The 26,753-nt window shown below is 39.7% G+C and overlaps 1 pseudogene; it reads right to left on the bottom strand.

The window, feature by feature from the left end:
* Nucleotides 1-7,609: 7,609 nt before the first annotated feature.
* Nucleotides 7,610-8,204, bottom strand: LOC119824967 (annotated as a pseudogene).
* Nucleotides 8,205-26,753: the final 18,549 nt, after the last annotated feature.

The raw sequence follows: 26,753 nt of genomic DNA, 5'->3' as shown, positions 1-26,753 counted from the left end.
CCATCTCCTTCCCTCCTCCTCCCCCTTCCCTCCCCTCCCCTCCACCCATACTCCCCTCCCTCCCTCTGCAGGCCAAGGAGCCATCAGGATTCCCTACTCCCTGTTAAGTCCAAGGTCCTCCCAACTCCCCCCAATTCCAGGAAGGTGATCAACCAAGCTGACAAGGCTCCCACAGAGCCCGTCCACATGGTAGAATCCAAGCCCATCGCCATTGTCCTTGGCTTCTCAGTCATCCTCCACCATTGGCCACATTCAGAGAGTCCTGTTTGGTCGCATGTTCCATCAGTCCCATTCCAACTGGACTTGGTGATCTCACATTAGTTCTGTCCCACCATCTCCATGGGTGAACGCACCCCTCACGGTCCTGACTTTCTTTCTCATGTTCTGTCTCCTTCTGCTCCTCATCAGAACCTTGGGAGCTCAGTCCGGTGCTCCAGTGTGGGGCTCTGTCTCTATCTCCATCCATCGCCAGATGAAGGTTCTATGGTGATATGCAAGAAATTCATCAATATGGCTATAGGAACTGGCCTTTTCAGGCTCCCTCTCCTCAGCTGCCCAAGGAACTAGCTGGGGGCATCTCCCTGGAAACCTGGGAACCCTTCCAGAGTCAAGTCTCTTGACAACCCTCAGATAGCTCCCATAATTAAGATATATGCTTCCCTGCTCCCATATCCACCCTTCCTATATCCCAAGCATCCCATTCCTCCGAGCTCTGCCCATTCTCCCCTTCACGCTTTTCTCTCCCCATCTCCCCTTGGCCCAGTCTCGCCCCACCCCCAAGTTCCCAATTTTTGCCCGGCGATCATGTCTACTTCCAATATCCAGGAGGATAACTATATGTTTTTCTTTGGGTTCACCTTCTTATTATCTTCTCAAGGATCCCGAATTATAGGCTCGATGTCCTTTAATTATGGCTAGAAACCGATTATGATTGAGTACATCCCATGTTCATCTTCTTGGGTCTGGGTCACCTCACTCAGAATAGTGTTTTCTATTTCCATCCATTTGCATGCAAAATTCAAGATGTCATTGTTTTTTACCGCTGAGTAGTATTCTAATATGTATATATTCCACAGTTTCTTCATCCATTCTTCCACTGAAGGGCATCTAGGTTGTTTCCAGGATCTGGCTATTACAAATAATGCTGCTATGAACATAGTTGAACAGATGCTTTTGTAGTATGATTGGGCATCTCTTGGGTAAATTCCCAAGAGTGGAATTACTGGGTCCTGGGGTAGGTTGATCCCGAATTTCCTGAGAAACCGCCACACTGCTTTCCAAAGTGGTTGAACAAGTGTGCATTCCCACCAGCAATGGATGAGTGTACCCCTTACCCCACAACCTCTCCAACAAAGGCTATCATTGGTGTTTTTGATTTTAGCCAATCTAACAGGTGTAAGATGGTATCTCAAAGTTGTTTTGATTTGAATTTCCCTGATAGCTAAGGAGGTTTAGCATGACCTTAAGTATCTTTTGGCCATTTGAACTTCTTCTGTTGAGAATTCTCTGTTCAGTTCAGCGCCCCATTTTTTAATTAGGTTAATTAGCATTTTAAAGTCTAGTCTCTTGAGTTCCTTATATATTTTAGAGATCAGACCTTTGTCAGTTGCAGGGTTGGTGAAGATCTTTTCCCAGTCAGTAGGCTGCCTTTGTGTCTTAGTGACAGTGTCCTTTGCTTTACAGAAGCTGCTCAGCTTCAGGAGGTCCCATTTATTCAATGTTGCCCTTAATGTCTGTGCAGCTGGGGTTATATGTAGGAAACAGTCTCCTGTGCCCAAATGTTGTAGAGTACTTCCCACTTTCTCCTCTATCAAGCTCAGTGTGTTCAGATTAATATTGAGGTCTTTAATCCATTTGGACTTGAGTTTTGTGCATGGTGATAGATATGGATCTACTTTCATTCTTTTACAGATTGACATTCAGTTATGCCAGCACCATTTGTTGAAGATGTCCTCTTTCTTCCATTGTGTACTTTTGGCTCCACTAAATTCAGGAACACAACAAGGCTGTCCACTCTCTCCTTATCTCTTCAATATAGTGCTTGAAGTTCTAGAAATAGCAATAAGACAACATAAGGGGATCCAGGGGATTCGATTTGGAAAGGAAGAAGTTAAACTTTCGTTATTTGCAGATGATATGATAGTGTACATAAGTGACCCGAAAAACTCCACCAAAGAACCCCTACAGCTGATAAACTCCTTTAGTATCGTGGCAGGATACAAGATAAACTCCAAAAAATCAGTTTCCCTCCTATGTACAAAGGATAAGGAAGCAGAGAAAGAAATCAGAGAAGCGTCACCTTTCACGATAGCCACAAACAGCATAAAATATCTTGGGGTAACTCTAACCAAGGAAGTGAAAGACCTATTTGACAAGAACTTTAAGTCTTTGAAGAAAGAAATTGAAGAGGATACCAGAAAATGGAAGGATCTCCCTTGCTCTTGGATTGAGAGGATCAACATAGTAAAAATGGCAATACTACCAAAGGCAATCTATAGATTTAATGCAATCCCCTTAAAGATCCCATCAAAATTCTTCACAGATCTTGAGAGGACAATAATCAACTTTATATGGAAAAACAAGGATAGCCAAAACAATCTTATACAATAAAGGTACTTCTGGAGGTATTACCATCCCTGACTTCAAACTCTATTACAGAGCTACAGTATTGAAAACAGCTTGGTATTGGCATAAAAACAGAGAAGTCGACCAATGGAATCATATAGAAGACCTGGTTCTCTTCCATTTCTTATAATCTGTTGATTATGCTTGCATCTGTAGTTCCTGTTCATTTACCCAGATTTTTAATTTCAAGAATTACCTTGGTTTGTGTTTCCTTTATTTTCTCTATTTCAGTTTTCATGTTTGAACTGTTTGCATTGCCTGTTTGATTGTTTTTTTCTTGAATTCCCATAAGAGATTTATTGCTTTCTTGATGGAGGAGTGTCTATGTGTTACTTTCATTGATTAATAAAGAAACTGCCTTGCCCCTTTAAGAGACAGAAAATTAGGTAGGCAGAGTAGACAGAACAGAATTGTGGGAGAAAGGAAGCAGAGTTGGGGAGACACTTCAGGCAGTCACCATAGTGAGTCGCCATGTCTCTCCTTTCCGAGATGGACACAGGTTAAGATCTCCCCTGGTAAGCAACCACCTCGTGGTGCTACACAGATTACTAAATATGGGTTAATTAATTAATAAGAGGCTAAAACTAATGGGCCAGGCATTGTTTAAAAGAATACAGTTTCCGTGTAATTATTTCGGGTGAAAAGCTAGCCGGATGGCGGGATGCAGCCCTGCTCCTCCTTCTACACTTTCTTCCATTTTTTTTTGTGTTTCCCCCCATTTCTTTAAGGGAATTTTTCATTTTCTGTTTAAGGGTCTCTATAATCTTCATTAAGTTATATTTAAGGACATTTTATTCTGCTTCTTCTGGGTTAGGATGTTCAGATCTTCCTTTTTTAGGATCACTAGGTTCATGTGTAGCCATGTTGCTCTTTAGGTCGTTGAATGTGTTCTTGCATTGGCACCTACCCTTCTCTTCCTCCAAGGGGAACAGGTAGGGCCTGTGCTTCAGGGGATCTCTCTTCCTCCAATTGGTGCAGGTTAGGCCTGTGATTTAAATGATCACTCTTCCTCCTGGTGCTGGCAGGACCATACTTTTGGTAATTGCTGATGCAGCTCTGGCTTCTCTCCAGGTGCAGTCTGGGCCAAAGCTCAGTTGGTCTTAGGTGCAGTGGGGGGATGGCTGCAGGTGTGGGGAGGCTGCTCTGGGGTCACTGAGGTTTGGTGGTTAAGAAAGGGATGTGCCTCTAGACCCTAGACCCTGGAGACCTGGATCTTCCAGCCATGAATCCAGATACTCACCTCTTCAGGAGTAATCAGGGTCAAGGCTCTGGTGGTAACAGATGTGGTGGTGATGATTGTGGGTGTGGGAAGGCTGCTCCCAGTTCTCTGGGGATTCTTGTTTATTTTAATCTTTCTTCTTATTTCTTGACTTTTTTGGAAGAAAGAGATCTTGTCATTGCCAGTTTTTAGTCTATCTCTTGCCATGGATTGCCTTCTTCCTGCCTTTCTAGAGGGCTTGAGACTTAGGCATCTGTCAGCTTCTCTTCCACTGATAGTTCATGTGTTACAGTGTGGAGCAAAGTGGGGCATGCAGCTTCTTAAACAACCAGTCTCCATACTGTCAGCACAGTGGGACTCTGGATTACAGGCAAGAATATCAATCTTATTTTATGATTCTCCTGTGTTACTTTAATAGAAACTACATGGCCTTGCCTTGACTTAAATTTGAGAGTTTTTGTCTTCCAAGGAAATAGCACACAAAACAATTGTTATGTTCTCTAAATGTTGTTACAAATATGAACAACTTCTTTTAATGAGCACTGACTTCATGAACCCTTCTTGTTTTCATTGGACAATTTGTTATCCCTCTGCACTGCTTTTATCTATTGCAAACAAGTGCTTCAAGTTGCACACTATCAGATTCTGTACTTCTTTCTTATGCTAGCAAGGAGAGCAGAAGGGTCCTGTCATTATGGCAACTCAGGGGTAATGTCTGTTACAGATAAGAATGTGTCTATCCATAACACTATTGAGTATGTGAAGTTCCAAAACAATGACTGGTTTCTTACCCTGTATAATAGCTTAAAATCTCACAATTGAGAAATGTTACAATGTTGTCCTCACCAAAAACTTTTATTTTTTGTGTGTGTTGAATCTGCAGATTTTTTGAATAACTTGTCATTTTAGCAATATTAAGGCATGTATTCCATTGCATTGGATACTAACATTGGATACTTTTCAAATTAGGTTTTCTTTGTTTTTTTAATGATGTCTTCTGGATTTTAGTGTACAAATTTGTATGGCTTGCTAAATATGTTCCTAAGTGTTTCATTGCATGTCATAGTCATCTACAAAGTCATGGAAGAAGCTATACTGCAGAGAAACTCTATGAATGTAATCAGCGTGGTAAATCTTTTGCACAACACAATAATCTTCAAAGACATGAAAGAACCCACACTGGAGAGAAACCCTATGAATGTAATCATTATGGTAAAGCCTTTGCACAGCACAGTCATCTACAAATGCAGCGTGGTAAAGCCTTTGCACAGCACAGTCAGCTTCAAATTCATGGAAGAAGCCATACTGGAGAGAAACCCTATGAATGTAATCAGCGTGGTAAATCTTTTGCACAACACAATAATCTTCAAAGACATGAAAGAACCCACACTGGAGAGAAACCCTATGAATGTAATCAGTATGGCAAAGCCTTTGCACAGCACAGTCATCTACAAAGTCATAAAAGAACCCATACTGGAGAGAAACCCTACAAATGTAATCAATGTTGTAAAACATTTGCTCATCACAGTAATCTTCAAAGGCATGAAAGAATACATTACTGGAAAGAAACTTTATGAATGTAATCAGTGTGGTAAAGCCTTTGCATGTCACAGTAGTCTCCAAAAACATAAAAGTACCCATACTGGAGAGAAACATTATAAATGTAATTAGGATGGTAAAGGCTTTGTTTATCATAGTCATCTACTAACACATGCTGGAGAGAAACCCTATGAGTGTAATGAGTGTGTTAAAGCCTTTGCATGTATGAATAATCTAAATCATGAGAAAAAAATCATACTGCAGAGAAACCCTATAAATGCATTCAGTGTAATAAAGTTTTGTACTTTATATAGGAGTAAAACTTTTTGTGTGCAACAATCTGTTAAAATCTTTGCATATTGCAATAGACATTGACTACCTGAAAAAGATACTGAGGACTTCTTATTATAAAGTATTTGGTAAGATGTTTAGCCAAAACACTTACAATCAGCTAAACAATGATTTGGGATTCCCCTCTGTATGGTGTAAATGTATTTTGTTACCATTGTTTAATAAAGAAGCTGTTTTGGGCTTCTGGCAGGGCATAATAGAGCAAGGCAGGAATTCCAAGCAGGGATAGAGGAGAAAAGAAAGTGGAGTCAGACTCCATATATCTGCTGAAGGAGACAGATGTCCTGGAACCCTACTGGTAAATCATGAGTCTTGTGGTAAAATACAAAATAATAGGAATGGGTTAATTTAAGATATCAGATTTAGTTAATAAGAATCTTGAGCTAATAGGACAAGCAGTGTTTTCATTAATAAAATTTCTGTGTAATTATTTCAGTTCTGAGCAGCCAGAAATGAACAAACATCCTCTGCCTACAACACAAGACTATTTCTTCTATAGAAATAAATTTGACAGTGTTAATAATCTTTTCTATTATTATTATTATTATTTACATATTTAAAAAATTTCCTCACTTTTTGGTTTGTCTGAAGTTTATCTTACTTTAAAGAGTTGAATAACTTTTAAAGTAAATCTCAGGTGTATGTCTATTGTAAGTCAAAGATTTGTAATTTCATTTTAGAAACATGTAAAGAACATTTATACTATGCTATTGTATACAGTACTCTGCTCAAATATTGTACTCACACATCACAAAGCTGCCACTTCCCAGAAGTGCTGTCCATTACTTCATATCAAACTTTTCTCCAAATTTTGTTATAGATATAATGTTTTAGTTTTTTTGTGTACATGAATAGTTCTTAGTCAATCTAATTTCATCCAGAAACTTTACGTGAACACATTTCAGAATTTTTCTGTACTTTATCATGTCAAGAAACAATTTAAGGCCGGGCGGTGGTGGTGCATGCCTTTAATCCCAGCACTGGGGAGGCAGAGGCAGGCGGATCTCTGTGAGTTCGAGACCAGCCTGGTCTACAAGAGCTAGCTCCAGGACAGGCTCTAAAAAGCTGCAGAGAAACCCTGTCTCGAAAAACCAAAAAAAAAAGAAACAATCTTAAGTTTTAATATATCAAATGCATCCTTTTCTTTGTACACAATATTGATGGACTTTCACATACCTGTTTCTTATATGGAATTCATTGACTTTAGAGCACTGCTTCATTTCAAAGATAGGAATGCATTTTTATCATAAAATAACCCTTTAAAAATATACTGAGATATTAAATTTAATGTTTCTTTTCCAAAGGCTAGCTAAGTAATCATATATCCACACAGCATATTGAAACACATTAGAAATGCATATTTACTAAAACTGTAATAATATATCTCTGAACTCACAATGTGTAAATAATATCTCTCACCTGTTAGAGGACTGGCTACATGAGTCCAACACCTTTTGATAGCAGCTATCCCACAGGATGCTTAAAAGAAAATGTTTCTTCTGCCCTCCAGAGGGACTTTATTAGCACGTACTGGTACAGAACAGTGATGTTGTTGGTAGCACTACCACCTAAACTTTCTCCTCTCCAGATAGTCAGACCACTCCAGAGACTCTAATGCATCTAATCTACACTGTCTGTTTAGACTATAGCAATATTAAATGAACCGTTTTTGAATTCACTAATAAGACAGGAGTTATGGTACAAAGGTATTTTAATTTGCATTAAAGTTGCCAGAGTAGAAAAAAGCAAAAAAAAAGTATGAATGGGTAGTGAAGACAATAGTAGCAACAAAAATAGTAAAAAATATTATTGGTACAAGAGAATTTGAATCATGAATCCTTGCTTCTACGTATGGCCTTAAATTAGCCTTACTACCTAGAAGACCCGGATCTTAACCCACAAACCTATGCAGACCAGTTTCAAAAGAGGCTTGACATCACACAGGTAGTGATCGATGTGGTTGGGACCACAGAAAGGCATACTGAGCACCATGAGAAGTAAAGCAATAGAGTGCCAGAAACCCACTGCCCAGCATTTCATAGTAATCAGTACATGACATCCCCTTCTGTTCATGATTATCAAGTAGTGCAGAGGTTTGACAATGGTAACAAAGCGGTCCAAGGCCATGGACACCAGGATGAAGATTTCCACACCTGCCAGCAAGTGGTAAGTGAAGAGCTGGGTCATGCATTCATTATAGGAAATGTTCTTTCTTGTAGCAGCCAAGTCCCTAGTGAGCCTGGGAACCACAGTGGAGGTGCAGCAGAGGTCCATGAGGGAAAGGTGGCAAAGAAAGCAGTACACGGTTGTTCAGTTAAGTGGCTGCAAGTGATGTTGACTAGAATGACGGAGTTCCCATGAAGACAGCCCTGTAACACAGCAGGAACAAGAGGAAGAACAGCAGCTCTACTTGTCTGTTTTCACAAAGGCCCATAAAAACGAACTCAGTGGCATATTTATGATTTTCCATTAGTGAGTAAGCAAAGCACACCTGAAACTTAGTTCTTCTGAAATAAAAGAAAATAAATGAAGCAATGATGATCAATTTTTTAGTTAATTGGGATTTGTAAATTGAATAATAATCATCATATTGGCTTATATACATATTAATTTGACCATTTTGTAAACATGTATAGTTATACTCCCAGGCTTAATTGAATAATAATATTCTATGCATAGATACTTTATAAATATTTTATATATCTCTAACTTTAATGGAACAAATGATTTGTGTCCAGATAAACATTTAATTTGTGAAGAAATACAGAAATGTCAGGTGTAAGTGACTTACATAAATCAATTAATATGAAGCAGGTAAGCCTTGCATATTTTTCTTGATGGCATTATATTAATTACTCTGTCATATTTTCTACAAACAAGGAGGATTCTACTTATTTTCCTTTTTTGCAAATAAGTAAGAATTGTATTATATTATGTTGTATCTGGCATTTCAGAAATATTTAATCTTTGGGAATTTCTTTTAACTGTCACATTTTTTCTTATAATATAATAAATCATTGTTAGCATTTGATTCATCACGTGGAATTGATAGTCATTTCTCAAATGGTGCAATGCTCTTAATCACACCAGTGAAATAGCCTGATTTATCTGACAAGTGTTTACATGCCTCTCCTTGGATAATTCCAACAAAGCTCAAGACACAGAGAGTCTAAGAATAAAGTTTGAGGTAACTATGTCTGGCATTTAAATTGAAAGTACAATCTTTATATTTTTCTAAAAATCTTAAGGCGTGTTTAAGAGCTAACAACTGACATGCTGGAGGCACTCCAGAGACATGTTAATTTCCTAGTGACATATCCTGTTTTTTTTTAATTGCATATTGAGAATGTTTTAGCCATGGTGATGTTGACATCTTGAAAACAAAGGGAATAAGTGGATTACATCATGTTTTAGCAACATCTCAGTGTCTTCCCCTACAAAACAATACTTTAGGGCTGGAGAGATGGCTCAGCAGGTAAGAGCATTGCCTGCTCTTCCAAAGGTCCTGAGTTCAATTCCCAGCAACCACATGGTATCTCACAACCATCTGTGATGAGGTCTGGTGCCCTCTTCTGGCCTTCAGGCATACACACAGAAAGAATATTGTATACATAATAAATAAATAAATGTTTAAAAAAAACAATACTTTATTTTTAATAGACTACAGATTAAAATGAATCTGGGTTATCAGTAGGAGCAGTACAGGCAAAAGCTTATCAGAAAAATAAGAGCTCAGACACACTATATTTATTTTTCTACAATTGAGCAAATCTATTAACACTTAATCATGGCAGAGAAGTCATAGTCACCTGACAGACTTGAACTATGAAGTCAGAAGCACAAAGTGATGGCCATGTTACATCCAAGTCCAGGAAACAGAGAAAATGCTTTTGTTCCCTTAACTGCCCTTTTAATGTAGACTTTTCCCATCATACACTTAGGCTCCTTCCTCTATCCTGCTACCACCCCACCCCAACTAGTTTGTCTCCTTTTTCTACCTAAAACAGTCCCTTTATGACTGTCATATCACCTACATACTGTATGTTTTTATCTTTCTATTCTTTTTTTTTTTTTTTGGTTTTTCGAGACAGGGGTTCTCTGTAGTTTTGAAGCCTATCCTGGAACTAGCTCTTGTAGACCAGGCTGGTCTCGAACTCACAGAGATCCACCTGCCTCTGCCTCCCGAGTGCTGGGATTAAAGGCGTGCGCCACCACCGCCCGGCTTTATCTTTCTATTCTTACAGTGCTAAAATAAATTTCTCCCTTCTTCTCTTTCTCACTCCTCACCTTTTCTATCTATCTGCTCTGCTTTCTCTCTCCACTTTCCATCTTTTTTCTCTTCCCCTCCTCTGCCCCTCTGCCTTTCTCTTCCTCTTCTATTCTATACCTCTCTCCTTCTCTGCCTCCCCTACCCTGTACACCCACTATCTCCCTTTCTTTCTCTATCATTCTCACATACACAGAAGCTGGTGTAATGAGGTTTTGAGTAATCTAATTACCCCTATTTAGTTACATACCTTTCATTTTCTAAACCATATTTTCTGAAAGTCTTTTATTTAATTTTTAAAATCAAAATTTCTTTGATAAATATGGTTTTCAAAACCATGTCAACAACAACTTTAATGGAAAAAAATTTAATGGAAGGACAGCATTGAAGTGAAACTCTTGAGACTTAAAAGAAGGCTAAGACCATGAGAATACAGTACTAGTGTGAGCTGTCAGAAAGAATATTCTATGATCGTTCTGCTACTTTGAATAAGCTTACCTTATTAGCAAAAAATGTAAAACAATAATACATGTTAACAAAGACTTGTACAATTAGGAGAAAAGAAGAAATTATGTGTTTTATACATAGCATTAGTAATTCTTTGAACACAACATTAAATAGCTTTCTCCACTTTTTCAATTTTTTCTGTATGGTTTCCTGATGGACTCAATGTATTTTACTTCTCCATGTGTTCTAAATAGACACATAACAGCACAGGGCTGCAGAAGAATGACAACAGGGGATTGGTACCTCGACCTTACCTACACATTTCTTAAGATCATGCTAAAATAAAAATTATTTAAATATTGACTATCAAGATACTTTTTTCTGTAGTTGCCATATAATATTTTAAATGTCTAAATTTTTAAAAAGTACTGTTAGGAATGATATGTTAGGAATTGAATTTGTTTGTGGAATTTATCAATATCAAATTTTATGTAGAAGGTAAATCAGTACCCCAAAGATTTTATTATAATCATAGCATAGATACAGATATGGTTAAAGATATAGATAGATGAGCACCAAAACATACTGCAAATAAAAGTAAACCTATAGAATGTGAAAAATTAAACAGGAATACCATACATGCATTATATATATCAAAAGGCATGCCTTGAAATGTTGGATAAAACTAGCATTATATGGACTTACCAGGTTATATTTATGAACATCCACAGAGGCCATGTGAAGTCAGTCATGGAGCAGGAAGAAATCCACATATCCCTAACTTACATGGTGATATGCACACTATCAATGAATGCTGAGAGCAGAAAGTTTATTGACTTCAGTTGTGTACCCACAAGTCAACCTACCAGATGCCAAAGGTTATATACATATCTCCAAGATCAGTTTGAGTTCCCTGATTAAACTCAATGAGTCAAAGAAGAAGAGGAGGAGGAAGAGGAAGAGACCACTATGGGAAAGAGACTAGTAGAAAGGCAGTGTTTAAAATGGGTTAGGGAACAGATAAGAGAGAATGTTGACAAGAGTAGCAATAATGCAGTTGGGAGAGTGGCTCAGCCTAGGCTCACAACCAAGTCATTGAAGTAATCAGAATGATTATATATATATACACATACATACATATATATACACACATATATACATATATACACACAGACATATATATATATACATATATATATACACACACACATATATATGTGTGTATGTTAAATTGTCAAATGCCTAATTGGATTATTGAAAACAAGCAGGAAAAAGATACTGCAGTTGGGAAGTGAGTTAGGAAGATCAGTAGTTCAACTAGTGATCTACCTCATAGTAAGTACAAGGAGAGCCTAAGCTAAATGATACCATGAATTAAAAATAAGAATTACTATCACCCTAATGGATGACTAAATGTTGCTGAGGCAAAAATAAAATGAGAATATGTATCCACAGTTTATGTGAACATATTGCATGAGTACAAAAGAAGGAACATGGGTAACATCCATTTGCCATTAATGATTAGGAGCAAGCCCATGAGGATTAACTCCCAAATGGGGAACAGTTAAAAGTTCTGTACACAAAGAGCATTTTTTAAGATTTATTTACTTATTATGTATACAGTGTTCTGTTTGTCTGTATGCTTGCTGGCCAGAAGAGGGCACCAGATCTTATTACAGATGGCTGTGAGCCACCATGTGGTTGCTGGGAATTGAACACAGGACCTCTGGAAGAGCAGTCAATGCTCTTAACCTCTGAGCCATTTCTCCAGCCCCCCACAGAGAGCATTTTTAACAATATCAGTGGCTTGTTCTCAAGAAATCTTAAAATGAAATCTTAAAAACCCAGCATTGAGATGAAAATGATTATGAGCATTTTCTGTAGCTTTATAAGATTTTTGACTCACTGTACCAATTTGGTGGGTAAGCTGATCAGCCAATGTGTTCCCCTCACTCAAGGGACCAGGGAGGTCAGTATGAGCCTGCAAATGCCCTATGTAAATGGGAATAGATTGGACCCAAAGCAAAGTTTGAATAGCTAATAACTGAAAATGGACTCGAGATACAGAGGCAATATAAGCTGCAGTTTCCAAAGGTGCAAGAATTTTGCTTATATATTGACTGTCAGTAAAAATGTTAAATGGAATATCAGCATATTTCTCTAAGGCCATTTCTACAGTGATCAATTCAGCCACCTGAGCAGATTTAGCATTAACAGACTGAATATCAAAATCAGGAGGGGAAGCCACCATAGCTCACCAGATGGAAGACCCATTCTGTGCCCCTGCAAGAGGCTGCAAAAAATGACTTTAGAAAAGCATACCAGATGATTTTTGAAAAAAGGTGATCAACTTATTAGAAGGATAATGATTATCAAGCCTGCAGGGATTAGTGCATAAAAACAAGGTCCAATCTTTAGCAAAGTTTTTCAGCCAAGTTATTCCTGCCTGAGTATATGGGGTAATAACCTTATCAGGTAACATTCCAAAGGTTTGCTAACTAAGTTTATGCCCTTTCTGATTAACACGTAGGACAGTAGATGGATATGAGGTAACAATTTTTGCAGGTGATACATGATATTGTACCCATAGGATGAGTCCTTGCTGCCAAAAAAACTCCTGTAGGACTATGCTGAGAGGGAAAAATTATCAACAGCAGCAGTTGACTGTAATGAATATGAGCAGAGGCAAGCTTTTCCTCAATTAAAGTAATATATTGCCTTGTCTGAGGTGTCAACTTATGAAAGGAAGTTGGATCTGGATTCCCCAGTAAAATGTCAAAAAGTGGTTTTAAGACTCCAGTAGGAATTCCCAGACTGGGCCTGATCCAACTGAGGTCTCCAAGAAATTTTTGAAAATCACTCTTAATTACAAAGATAGGAGTTTCCAGGGAGAAGTGGACGGCACTAAGTGTCCTGCTTTTAGCTGTTTTGGAACTTACTGTGTGGACCAGGCTGGTCTTGAATTCACAGATACCCAATCAACCTCAGCCTCCCTAAATGCTGGGATTAAAGGTTTGTGCCGCCACACCTGGCTTCCCCGTCCCCCCCCCCATGGAGGGGGGCTGATTAACCTTCCCTTTACCCACAGGGCAATTCCTTTTTACACATCCTGACCTCTTGCAGCAAAAACAATTCCTTGATCTAGCTCCACCTGACTCTCCCTAAGGGCAGAAACAATTACCTGACCAACATGTGAGTGCCATCAAAGTCTCCACACAACCAATAAAGTCATTTAAATTAATATTTCTAAGGGGGCATATATCCTCTTGACACTATTTCTTAGTATTTTCCGAGGCTAATTGCTTTATGACCGGCATAGCTGAGTCCACAACCCCAAAAATGGGACTTCCCAGGTGTAACAGGTGGTCAACCAATTCAGAGTAAGGTTCTGAAGGTCCTTGAAGGGCCTTAGACAGCAGTTCTCCTGCTCCTTTGTTAGGTAGAGCATTCTAAGCTTTACCGCAGCTGAGCATAAACAGCAGGATCATAAGTGATCTGTGCTGCTAAACCAGCATACTGTCCTGCACCAGTTAACACATCAAGGTTATGCTGGGGGAAACCTGCAGTGGCATTACTCAGTGTGGTATTTTTGCAATTTTCCTGCATTTCACCTCTCCATAACAAATAATCTCCCCTCCCCCAAAGACAAGACCTGCAAAGCTGCATCCAGTCACTGGTGTAAGGTTGAGTTCTGCAAAAGATTCCATTAAATCTGCAGAGAAGGCAGCATGAGTTCCATAGGCCGTAACTGCTTCTTTTAGTTACTTCATGTCCTAAAAGGCCAGAGGGTTATGCTGCCTGATCCTCTGTCTTTGTGGATCAATAATTTAAGCTGTGCTGCTAAACCCAGGTACCTTCCTGCACCAGCCAACATGCCTAGGTCACGCTGTGGGGAAACCCCACCGCAGCCTTACAGTCGTCCTGCATTTTACCTCTCCACAAAAATCTCTTCCCAAAAGACAGGCTCTGCAAAGCTTTCTTTCCTTCTTTTAATAACTTCTTTTTTATCAGTGCAATCTCCTTTTCTAAAGTTTCTTTTTTCTCTTTTAAATCCCTTTTATGACTTTTAACTTCCCACTCCTCAAAACTCTTAATAGAACTCACAGATTCTACATCCTGAATCTCCTCAAAGGTTTTGGTCAAATTCTCTAATTGCTCTTTTACTTTTACATCATAACTGAGAAGAGCATCTCTGACTAAGCACCATAGTGAAAATATCACTATGGGGAATTCTTCTGGCCCTCGCTCTTTCAATGTTTTTTGAAGGTCAGCCTTTACCTGCTCCCAATTAGTAATATTAAAGCCCCTGTGTGTAGAAACCAGGGACTAAACTCTGTCAAAAAAAATTAGGCAATAATCTACCTAACACAAAGAAAACTGTCTTAAGGAACTCTTGTGCTGTCTTATTTTAATACCGATGCCTTCCTTGCCTTGCTTCTTTAAAAGAACTATCAATTGGCCTTTTAATCGACCGACAATACTGAAACAGAATTCCTTGTATCCATTATCAATTCACCCTCACCACTCAATTTCTTACCTGCTGGCCAGCCTTCCGAGAGCAATCTCCCTACTTCCCGATCTCACTGATGGGCCTCTGACTGTAATTCCTAATCATCCCAGCGTTGCCTCCAATTGTAACACCTGATTCTGTGTTACCCTTTCAGTACAGGTCGTGCGCCGCTGTACTGTATGCGAGGTGGGCAAGGGCCTGTAGACTGAAAGAACACACAGAACACCTGGGTCATTCGAAAGGAGATCAGTCGAATGCTGTTTATTTAACTTTGGGGAAATCCTTAAATACCTAGCTGCTGCACAAGGAATTCCTAGGCAGGTGGGAAAACACCCAAGATGGAGTAAACAATGCCCTACAGCCGATCACCAGGCAGGGCAGAGGGAATACCTGTACAGAATGTTTCATCTGGCTGACCAGAAACTGTACTCAAGATGAACCCCAGGAGCAGGGGTAGACCCAGGCCCTACAACAGGAGAGATAGAAATGAGTCCCACAAGTTGTCCTCAGACCTACACACACACACACACACACACACACACACACACACACACGCACGCATCCTGTCTTGGGTTATCCAAGTGCTGTGCTTCAGTACTTGAGGGCAGGTTTGAGGGTCAAATCAAGTGGACTTTGGTATTGACTTCCACTTAGCCACTTACTGGCTGTGAGGCCTGAGCACAGATCACTTCTCTGTGAATTCCAGCTTTCCCACTTACAGAATGGCCGTAGAAACTACCTAGCAGAAATATGGTATGGATAAGAAGGAATATATTTGAATAACACAACTTGTAAGACATTGTGCACACTTGACAAATGCTTGTTTCTACCCATAAAGAATACAGTATGGAGGTTGAATGCAGCTTCAAGACTCATTCAATGTCAACCTCCTAAATGTTCTACACTGCTCTCACCAAGGTCTTCCTATCTGTAGCAGAGACCTTATGGATCCCAAGGAAAGGTGACACATTTGTGCAATCTGACTTTCCATTGATAATGACTCTGTAGAACTTAGATATTTGTGAAGATGAAAAATGACCATTAGCTATCTCAGAAATAAAATAATCTCCATTTAGCATCTTTCAATCTTAAAAAAAACTGGCTTTTGCTTCAATTTCAGGTACTGTTATCCAAAGGGAATTCTCTAAGACTCAATTGTTTGTTTTTATTATATTTTTAGTCTTTTATTAATTCATACAAATTATATATATATATAAGTTAATGGACAATGTTATGTTTCTTTTTTGTCTTTTTAATTTTTTTATGGTTTATTTAACTTTTATGTACATTGGTGTGAAGGTGTCAGATCCCCTGCAACTGGATTTTCAGACAGTTGTGAGCTGCCATGTGGGTGCTGGGAATTGAACTCAGGACCTCTGGAAGAGCAGTCAGTGCTCTTAACCACTGAGCCATCTCTCCAGCCCCAAGACAATGTTATGTTTCTATGTACTAAGCTTGATCTTACATGACCATTTGTCTATTTACCTTCACAGTGCCTTCATATCATTCCTCACCCCTAGTAAAAATTATTCTACTTGGACATTGATTGCTTTGATTTCCACATGAAAGAACAAACATGTGGTACTCTGATTTCTGTGTCTAGCTTATTTCATTTAATGTTATAGCCTAATTGCATTTATTTGACTGTAAATGACAAGATTTCATTTTTTCATAGTTCAATAATATTCAATTGTGTATATATTTTCTCTAACCATTCATCTATTTATAAGCATCTATGTTGATTCAATATCTTTGCTATTGAAAAAACTTTCTCAATAAAAAAAAGCATGTAGGCATTTCTTTTGTGGGTTAACTTCAGTTCTCTTGAATATACACTCGGGGATAGAATAGGTGGATAATATGACACCTAAATTTCTGGTTTGGTTTGGTTTTAAGACCTTCCAGGCGATGACTGTTCTTGGTTGTCAGTGTGAGTGTTGCTTGAATTAGTAAGTCTTCTCTAGGACTTTACTGCTAGCAGTGTAAGAGGCTCTTTTCCCCTTCATCACTGGTGTAATAGTTCCTTCTCTGCTGCTGTGGTAAAATACTCTGAGCTAAGGTTCATGTTCTAAAGGCTTGCTCTCCAGTTCTACAGTGTTCTGTAGGTAGTGAGTGGATCATTTAATCTACTCTTTGGTGGATTCAAAGCCTGGTAAGAGACAATGAAAAGTTTTGGAGATTGGGTCAAATTGTGTAGTTATAGGCATCAGGTTGCTGAGCTCATGCCCTTAGAGTATATTTTGTTTGCTCCCTCTCCCTCCTTCTCTCCCTTTCTTTCCCACTCTCCCTCTCCCTCCAGTTCCAGCTAATATGAGACGGGTAGACTAGCTCTTCCACCTGTGCCCTGCCTTGATGTTCTGCCTCTACCCAGGCTCACAGTAACAGGACCTATTTACCATAGATGGAAACCTCCAAAACTTGGAGCCAAAATGAGACTTTCCTCTTTTTAAGTTTTTCCCAGTTTTTTTTATAATAACAGATAATTTACCAATACATTTTATAGTTACAGCCCTCATTTCTATTATACCATACAGCATATACATTACTTAGAAAGTAAGTTAAAGGAAACAGGGGTTTAGATAGCTGAGCTAGCTTGGTTAATTCCTTTGTGAGGAAACAGAAGAGTCCAGAGTGACCACTAGAGTAGATTACACATGTCATTCACCCTTCAAAACTGACACTTGTTTCCACATGTGTCAGCAGTGTTTCTGGCTCTTACAGGACATTCCTTCTCTGGCCTCTAAAAGCTTAGATTCTCCTCTCTGGAAGCAGTATGTATCAAGTTACTGATGCATTCAGGATTCAATGGCCTGACCATCCATTCTTAATTTAACACAGCTCTAAAGTTCACCCTGGCTCCTGAGATTCCCAAAGAATTGGCTCATCATCATTTTTCCTTCTACCTAACCCTGCCATCTTCACTGTCATAGGTGCTGTTCCTTGAGAATAAAACATCTGCAGGTAACACTCTGTTTCAGAGCCTGTCTCCCGGGAAACCTGTTCTACCACATTTGTGATCATCAAATAATGGAAAATAATTGGCAGGATGTTTTTACCAAATAACTTGAAAATTAGAAGCTTTCTACTGAAGATCAAAGTCCAAATTTTATTCACCAAATGTTCTAAATTCCTTCTTACCCAAAGGATTGGGTTTATCTTATTTCAGTCTATTTCTCTGTTTACAGAGGGAGAAAGCAGGTAGAAACCTAGTGTAATGAGCATGGAAACAGATTCCTCTGAATGAATAAATAAAGGGGAATCTGTAGTGTAGATAGAGCAGGAAATTTATAGAGTAAGAATGAATGCAACTTGGTGTAATGTAAAAGCATTTCTTCTTGTGTGTGGTGTGGAAAATTACTAAGGTGAAATATTAAGAGAACATCTGCCCGCTTGAAGGCTGCCACACCCATCTGGCCCTGCCAGATGAGGGGGCTGCACCCAGCAACCGTGGTAACGAAGTAATCTTGCCGCACAAGAGGGACCTTCACCCTTCTGTGGCCAGTCGATACTGATAACCCAGGACACCTGGTTATCGGAAGGATCAAACGAGGGGCAGTTTCGAACTAACTTAAAAGAGAGGGCTGAAGCAGGATGGGCATCTCACTTCTTACAATGGCCTGGGCTCCAAGCCTTGTAGAGAGAGATCCTCCAAGCCTGCCTCCTGGAAAGCAGAAATATTAAATGCCTTGCCTAAATGTTTAATGCTCTGTCTCCCGAGTACAGAGCTTCATCTCCTGAAAACAGACATTTAACACCTTGCCTCCCGAATGCAAAGCCTCATTTCCTGAGAGTGGACATTGAAGGTCTGTCTCCTGAGAACAGACAAGATATTCTGCCTTTCAGAATGCTTTGCTATCCCGAGAGCAAAGCTTAGTCTTCTGGTCTTCTGAGTAGACAGAACGCTTTGCCATCCGGAGAGCAGAGCTTCGTCTTTGAGAATGGTGAACTAAGAGCCTTGTCTCCCGAGATTTGGTCACCCAAAAAGCCTAGTCCAAGGCCCTACATTCTGAGACAGACTAGCACCAGGCCACAGACGACCCGATACCAGCCTGGAACAGGACATCGGAACCTTATCTCCCGAGTGCAAGAGTCAATCTACGCTACCCAGCCCCCAGTGCAGACAAGAGCCCAGCCTGAAGAAATTAAAAAAGCCCTTTTTAAGCCAGGAAATACCAGGTCATATGATGCTATTTCATGTGTGTATGAGATGTTATGAGAAGAGCATAGATGTATTAATACATAGGTTTAGTGTGTGAAATGTTAAGAGATATCTTATGGATAATTAATAAGATTAAGAAATGTTAATAGATAAGTTAAGGTTAAGAAGTGTTTTATAGATAAGTAATGGATAAGTTGTATTAAGGTTAAGAAGTGTTTTATGAATAAGTGATAAGTTAGATTAAGGTTATGAATTGGTTTTATGTATTAGGATTAATAGGATTAATAATTGTAATATTGAATTGCCTGTGTGTTGCCAATTATCAAACCCCCATGCCTATTAAGATTGTAAGCCCCATTGATGCATTGGATATTGAAGTTGCTACTAAAGATTCATTATAAAAACAATTCTCTTGCTTGGTCTGGTCACTCATCGCTCTCTGGGGAGAAGGGCACAGAGTCCTCATAGATATTACTCGAAAAGAACCTGGAGCTGAAGTCCCCCAGCTCGTAACACCTAGGCATTAAGGAAACAGGGACCCTACCTGATCCATATATATCAAAGTCCTTATATATCAAGACCTAGGTCTAGGGAAAGTGATCTTCTCAAGTTGCTAAGTTGCTTGGCTATGTTAATGATGCTTGTGGTTGGAATATGTGCCTTGCTGACATTGCTCGAGTTGCTTGGATCTGTCACAAATGTCCCTCCTGGGAACGTGGGTCATATAAAAACTTCTATATGGATTAGATCATCTTCTGCTGCTAATAACACAACAGCACAGCTGTGTGCATTTTAAAGAAAAAAGCTATATTTGAGCACAGGGTTCTGGCCCAAGATCAAGGGGTCTCCTGTCATAATGTAGCTCTTCTTGTGAAGCCCTAAGGTAGCACAAACCTTCACAAAGGGAGAGACAAAGTATGCCTGTGTTTTCCCTCTGGCCAGTCTCTTTCCTACAAACCCATGCATTTTAGACCATGTAGGTGACCTTCCTTACTCCTACTCAGTTCATAGGGGCCCTATCTCTAAACAGCAAAGTTGGGTTTACTCTCCATGTTCTTAATGTGACACACTGAAGATTAACCTGTAATATGGGGTTTAGGGAGACACATAATTTAAGTTGAAACTGTCTGATTTTATGCTTGGCTCCTGAACTTTTTCTTCATACAGCATACAGTACATCATTACTTCAAAATTCCAAAGTCCTGTCTATAGTATGCAAAGCAAACTCCTAGCTGTGAACCTATAAAATCAAGATATATTGTCAGCTTCCCATAGATTCTGATGCCACAGTAGCAGTGTGTACTTCCCATTCTGCAAGGAAGGACTAGGGGAACTGATAACACTCACAGGCCCGATGCATGTCCACATAAAGCCCAGCCTGTCAGATAGCCTTTGCTCTCCCTGCTCTTCACAGCAGGGATTTGGGTGTTGTCCCTGGGGGTCCTAAGCAGAGTTGCTCACCAGGATAGCCATGGGCTGTGGTAGGAGAGTAGAGAAGGAAGGGAATCATCAAGATTTGCAAAGAAAGAAACCAATGACAGAGGAAAAGAGGAGCTCAACCCCACCCAACCCCGCTTGACCTGTGCTTACACATAAGGGACAGAGCTCACATGACAGAAGGCAGGTGCTGTGTAGATGACACAGGGTCCCAACTGCTATGTCCCTGGGCTACTGAACTTTCAATATTTGTCATTCTCAGACCCAATGTTTTTCTTGTACATGTTCTCTTTCTCAATTAACCATTTCAGCCACTGTCTTTTTGTCCTGGTCCAATTTCTTGCTCTGAGTTACAGGAATCTGGAACCTCATCATGTACCCTGATCCATGCCTTCAACAGCTTCAGCCTGATTCAAGTGGACCCACGCACCACTCTAGTGCCCAAGGCCTGAGCCATCCTGCCTCTGTGACTATTGTGTCTCTACTTAAGTATGGAGTGTACACAAGGTGGGCCATTGCCTTCTTGGGGCTGCTTTGGAGCCTTATTCCTACAGCTGCATAGCTATAGAGCCCTGTGGGTCTCTCTGTTGAAGCTCGAAGCCTGTGGCAAACTTCATAGTTGAGGATTTTTGCTGCTCTTGCTAAGGAGCCAAGCTTAATTCCCACCACTCAGCCATCTGTAACTCCTGTTCCAAGGATGCCTATTCCTCTGGCTTTCATAGGTTCCTTCATTCGGGTGCTTAGACACACACACACAAATATTTGAAATAAAATAAAATTTAAAATAAGTAAAAATAAAATTGTTATGAACACCACCATGACTCCATGTTCTATTTTCTGAGACAAGGTCTCACTATGTAGCCCTGGCTGGCCTGGAACTCACTTTGTAGCTCAGGATGGCATGAAACTCAAAATGATCCACTTGTTTCTGCCTGTTAAAGGTTAAAGGTTTGTATCATCATGCCTCGGTCTTTATCTTCTCTCTGTGACTGTATATTAACTATAAATGATAGGTTTTATTATTGACATTTGCATATATGTATATTATATACTTGGGTCGTGTTCATTTACCCCCTCTGTTACTTTCTCTTGTCCCCCTTCCATCTCTGCTGATCTGCTTTTTCATCCTCACTGGTTCCCTTTTTACTCTCAGGCCTTTCTCCTCTCCACTAGTTTCAGCAGTGTTTGCTTCCTGCACACGACAGAACCAGTACCATGTGCCTGCCCCTAGTACAAGGTACACACAGTCCACTCAAACCACGGCTACCCCACTGGCATATTTCACCAGTGAAAAGTAAGGCAGCACCATAATGCTTCCCTGCCCTAGGAACTCTGTATGAAGAACCTAGGATCACCACCTAAAAGAATTTTGTTTCAGAAATCTGGAGCTATGGAGGCTGGAAGATTTCAGAGACAGTCACAAGGCCCTTTTCTGGTTGCCTTGACAGTTACCATCCTGTTGCTCAAGCTATTCATTTGCAGCACTGTTCTTCCTTGGCACATTTTCTTTGGCTACAGATTTCCCAAATGTTTCTACATTTTCTTTTGTGCTGGAAATCAATCAGAAGCACCAAGCCAGCTATGTCTGTATCTTGTTTAGAAATGTCATCTGTCAGATAAACTAGTTCCTCACTTTCAAGTTCAATCTTCCATAAAATCTGAGGTCATGGGCACAGTGCTTTCGGGTTCTTTGCAACTGTGTAAAAGGACAGACTTTTCTCCCATACACAATTGGATCATTTCCATCTGAGACTAGTTTCCTGGTCTACTTGTCACCAGATTCTTCTGTAACTTACAATGGATACAATTCTAGGCCTTTTCTATTTATTTATTTATTTATTTATTTATTTATTTATTTATTTATTTGGTTTTTTTGAGACAGGGTTTCTCTGCAGCTTTAGAGCCTGTCCTGGAGCTAGCTCTTGTAGACCAGGCTGGTCTCGAACTCACAGAGATCCACCTGCCTCTGCCTCCTGAGTGCTGGGATTAAAGGCATGCACCACCACCGCCCGGCTTCTAGGCCTTTTCTAGTGTCCCCTCTCCAGACACTGCTCTAAGATGTTCAGAGACAGTTTCAACAATGACCACATTACTTGGTATCAGTTTCCTCTATTTCTCAGTTTTCTATTTCTACACAGAATACCTGAGGCTGGGTACATCTAAAAAGAGTTTATAGAGCCTACACTCCAGGGACTGCATGAAAATGGCTTCTGGTGAGAGTCTCCTGGCCAGTGACACCACAATGACCAGAGTTCTTGCAAGAGAAGAAATCATTGCCAGATGGGAAGATGATGAGGCTGGGGAATGCCACCCTTGCCCTTTCATAACCAGTCTCTCCCAATAACCAACTCAGAGGTACACTGGGAACTGTTACTCACTCCTGAGGATATGAGGCATGTTTTACATTTGTTTGCTTCTTAATTGGTTTTACAGAACTTAGAATTGAACTCACATGCGCTAGAGAAGTGCTCTACCCCCGAGGTACATCCACAAGCCGCTCCCTTAAGTAGCCTGGGACTTCCCACTAAGCACTACCTGTAGTTACCATCACAGTGGGGACCAATGAATCTTCCAATACATGATCTCTTAGGGAATGCACTCAGATCGTCCATAGTGATATATAGTTCACAAGTTCTACAACTTCTATATGATAATGTCAAAGAAAACTGGCAGCAGTAGGTTGAGTATTATGGGTAAGTAGAACGTCCAGAAAGTTAATTAACTCATATTCTTCCTTCAAGTCATTCTCTATCTTGATGAAATCAGCTGCCTTTCTATTTGTCAAGTAACCAATCATCTAAAAGCCTGAGTGCAGAGAGATGCCACCTATTATCAAATAAATAAAGTTTAGATCAAAACATTACCAAAGCATTTAGCTTCCCTCATACAACTGTATGAGTTCTTCCAGAGAGAATACAGTTCAACAACAACAATGAAGGTATTTAAGACATGCGATCAAACCGGACTCTCTGAATGTGGCTGACGGTGGAGGCTGACTGAGAAGCCAAGGACAATGGCAATGGGCTTTGATGCTAAAGCATGGACGGGCTCTGTGTGAGCCTTGTCAGTTGGGATGCTCACCTTCCTGGACCTGGGGGGAGTTGGGAGGACCTTGGTCTTAACATAGTGTAGGGAACCCTGATGGCTCTTTGGCCTGGAGAGGGAGGGAGTAGGGGTATGGGTGGAGGGGAGGGGAGGGAAGGGGAAGGAGGGGAGGAGATGGAAATTTTTAATAAAAAAATGAGAAAGAAAAAAGAATAATAGCCCAGGGCCTGAGGAGACATCTTGGCCAGTAAAGTGCTTGCTGAATAGGCATAACTGTCTGACTTTGGATCTCTTTCAAACACACAAAAGCTGGCTAGTGGTGGCCTTTACACCTTTCTCTAACCCCAGAAATGTTGAGTGGAGACAGGACAATCCTTTCATTGGAAGGCCAGCAAACCACGGCAAATTGATGAGCTTTAGGCTCAAGGAGAGAATTTGCCTCAAATAATAATGTAAAAGATGATAGAAAAAGACATCTGAGGACAACCTCTGACCTGCACATGGGCACACACAAGCAAATATATGTTTAACACACACGCACACACACACACACACACACACACACACACACATACAATGCACACTCCAACTAAAGAAAACAGTCCAGTAATATAGTCAAAAAGATAAAACCAAGTAATTGTCTGGGCAATCAGTTCTTTATTATTGGTTCCAAAAGCCAGGTGGTGCACACCTTTAATTCCAGCACTCAGCAGAGGCAGACAGATCTCTGTGAGTTCAAGGCCGGCATGATCTACAAAGCAAGTTCTAGGAGAGAGAAATCCTGACTCACAAAAACAAAATTCTTTATTTCCAGGCACCTTTACAGTGGAAAAAGAAAAAAAAAGAAGGAATTGAAATAACATTTGATGGAAGTTAAATGAGTTAATATTTCCTGTGCTGGAAATGAAATCATACATTTCAAAAATATTTGTTTCTCTAAAATTATAGTAATAAATCCATGCATTCAAAAGTAAAAGTATTTTCTAAGACAAGAAAAGATTTTGAGAAGGTGGCATATTTGACTTTTGTGTTTAATTCTTTCCGATCCCTTGTTTTGAAATGTATATAGCCAACCTTGCCTAATGCCAAGAGGCAGCTGGGAGTGTAGGAGTGTTTTAATATCTAACTATCTGTCAATACTGTTTCTTTGATATTATGTTGCAATGCTATATTAGTATTTATTTATTTATTTATTTATTTATTTATTTATTTTTGAGACAGGGTTTCCCTGTAGTTTTTAGAGCCTGTCCTGGAACTAGCTATTGTAGACCAGGCTGACCTCGAACTAAGAGATCCACCTGCCTCTGCCTCCCGAGTGCTGGGATTAAAGGCGTGCACCACCACTGCCCGGCGCTATATTAGTTTTTAAATTCTAGTTTTAATGTAAAGTCCAAAACCTTATTGGGAATTTTTCATATTTTATGCTATTGAAAATTATTTGGCTTGATAAATTTTGAATATGTCTTTTATTCAATGTATACATTTTTATTTTTTAAATATTTATTTATTATATATACAATATTCTGTCTGTGTGTATGCCTGCTGGCCAGAAGAGAGCACCAGACCTCATTATAGATGGTTGTGAGCCACCATGTGGTTGCTGTGAATTGAACTCAGGACCTTTGGAAGAGCAGGCAATGCTCTTAACCTCTGAACCATCTCTCCAGCCCCCAATGTATACATTTTTAAATATACATTGGTGGATTGTCAAATATTGGTATATCTACTAGTACCAATTTCCTAATCACTGACAGATTTTCTTACTTTAAAAATAGAAGAATTCAAGAATACCACTACATACTTCAACAGAGAAGTGATGGTTGGGAATCTGTCCTAATTCTAAATTTTCCACGAAAGCCCTGGTGGTATTGACTGCCAAGTATACTGTACTATTCCCTTGAGTGACAGGTTTACCACATTCCTTTCTGACAGAACATCTGCCAAATATCCAAGTGTGAACAACAAGATTTGTCTGCCAATCATTCTCTTAAACAAAAACGACATTCCAGGACAAATGACATAGGTTCTGCCCACAACTCAGTCTCTTGAGTTTGTCTTCACGAGGTAGCCATCAGACAGTACACAATAGGATGTGACATTTTGTCATACAACACTCTAAAAGAGAGCACAACAAAAAGGGGCTGATTTAGTTAAATTCATTTGTACCACTGCATTGGTATTTTGGAGTGAAATAAGCACTTTATTATTGTACCAATAACACCCTCCCCGCCCATGAGAAATGAAAGGACCATTATTGTGGCTTGGGATCCTGGTTTTTGTGTGCTAGACCATGAAGTCTTTCATTCTCCATCACTTTTTCTTTTTTGTCACAAAATCAAGCACAGAAAAATTAGGAAATATAATCTTGCTTTTTGCATAAAAAGTTATGACTTTGAAAACTGAAAATGTCTCAGCTGTGCCTAGGAATGGGTAAATTACATCTTAAGATCTATTGTGCTAGACCATATTGGCTTGAGGGTAAAAAGCATTATCTTAGTAATGATGGGTATTGAGTTTCTTCCTTCATCAGGGCTAATGAGAGGGTATAGACTAAAATTCTAACTATTCTTTGTGATTTGAATTACAGCTACAAAATGGACTAAATGTACAAATCCAAGAAAATTTGTTAATGGCCATAAAAATCCGTTTCCACCCCATCATAGAAGTTCTACAAAACATGACCATTGAACCTTATGAAATATATCTATTTTTTAAGTAACAGTGGCTAGGTAATTCACCCTGTCTGTTTCAGTTCGGCTTCTTCTCTGCCTCTAAGGCAAGTGAGTGCCCACGGCATTGCAGTCTTTTTTACATCTCTAGGAAAAATTATTGTGCCAATTCTCTTCATGTGTTCTGTGTAAAAACCCCCACCCCCAATATTTCCTGATACCATACTAATCCAAAACTGCGGGGTAAATTTGCTTCCTTTTCCTCATTATGTCCACGTGGAACTCAGCATGCTCATTATAATAGCCAAGCATGTATTCAAACAGACGGCAAGTCACCCTTCAGCCTTCCTGCTTCTCCAGGCTAAACAATCATAGATATTAACCTTTCCTCTCAGCCTTTATTTTCCCACTCTTTTATCATTTTTGTTGCTCTGTGTTGGACTTCCTCTGGTTCTGCCACATTGCTCTTAAAGCACTCAGAATAA

The sequence above is a fragment of the Arvicola amphibius genome, chromosome 10 (assembly GCF_903992535.2).
Source record: "Arvicola amphibius chromosome 10, mArvAmp1.2, whole genome shotgun sequence".
NCBI lineage: Eukaryota > Metazoa > Chordata > Mammalia > Rodentia > Cricetidae > Arvicola > Arvicola amphibius.
Note: the sequence above shows the minus strand (reverse complement) of the source record. Positions and strands in the feature narration are given on the sequence as shown.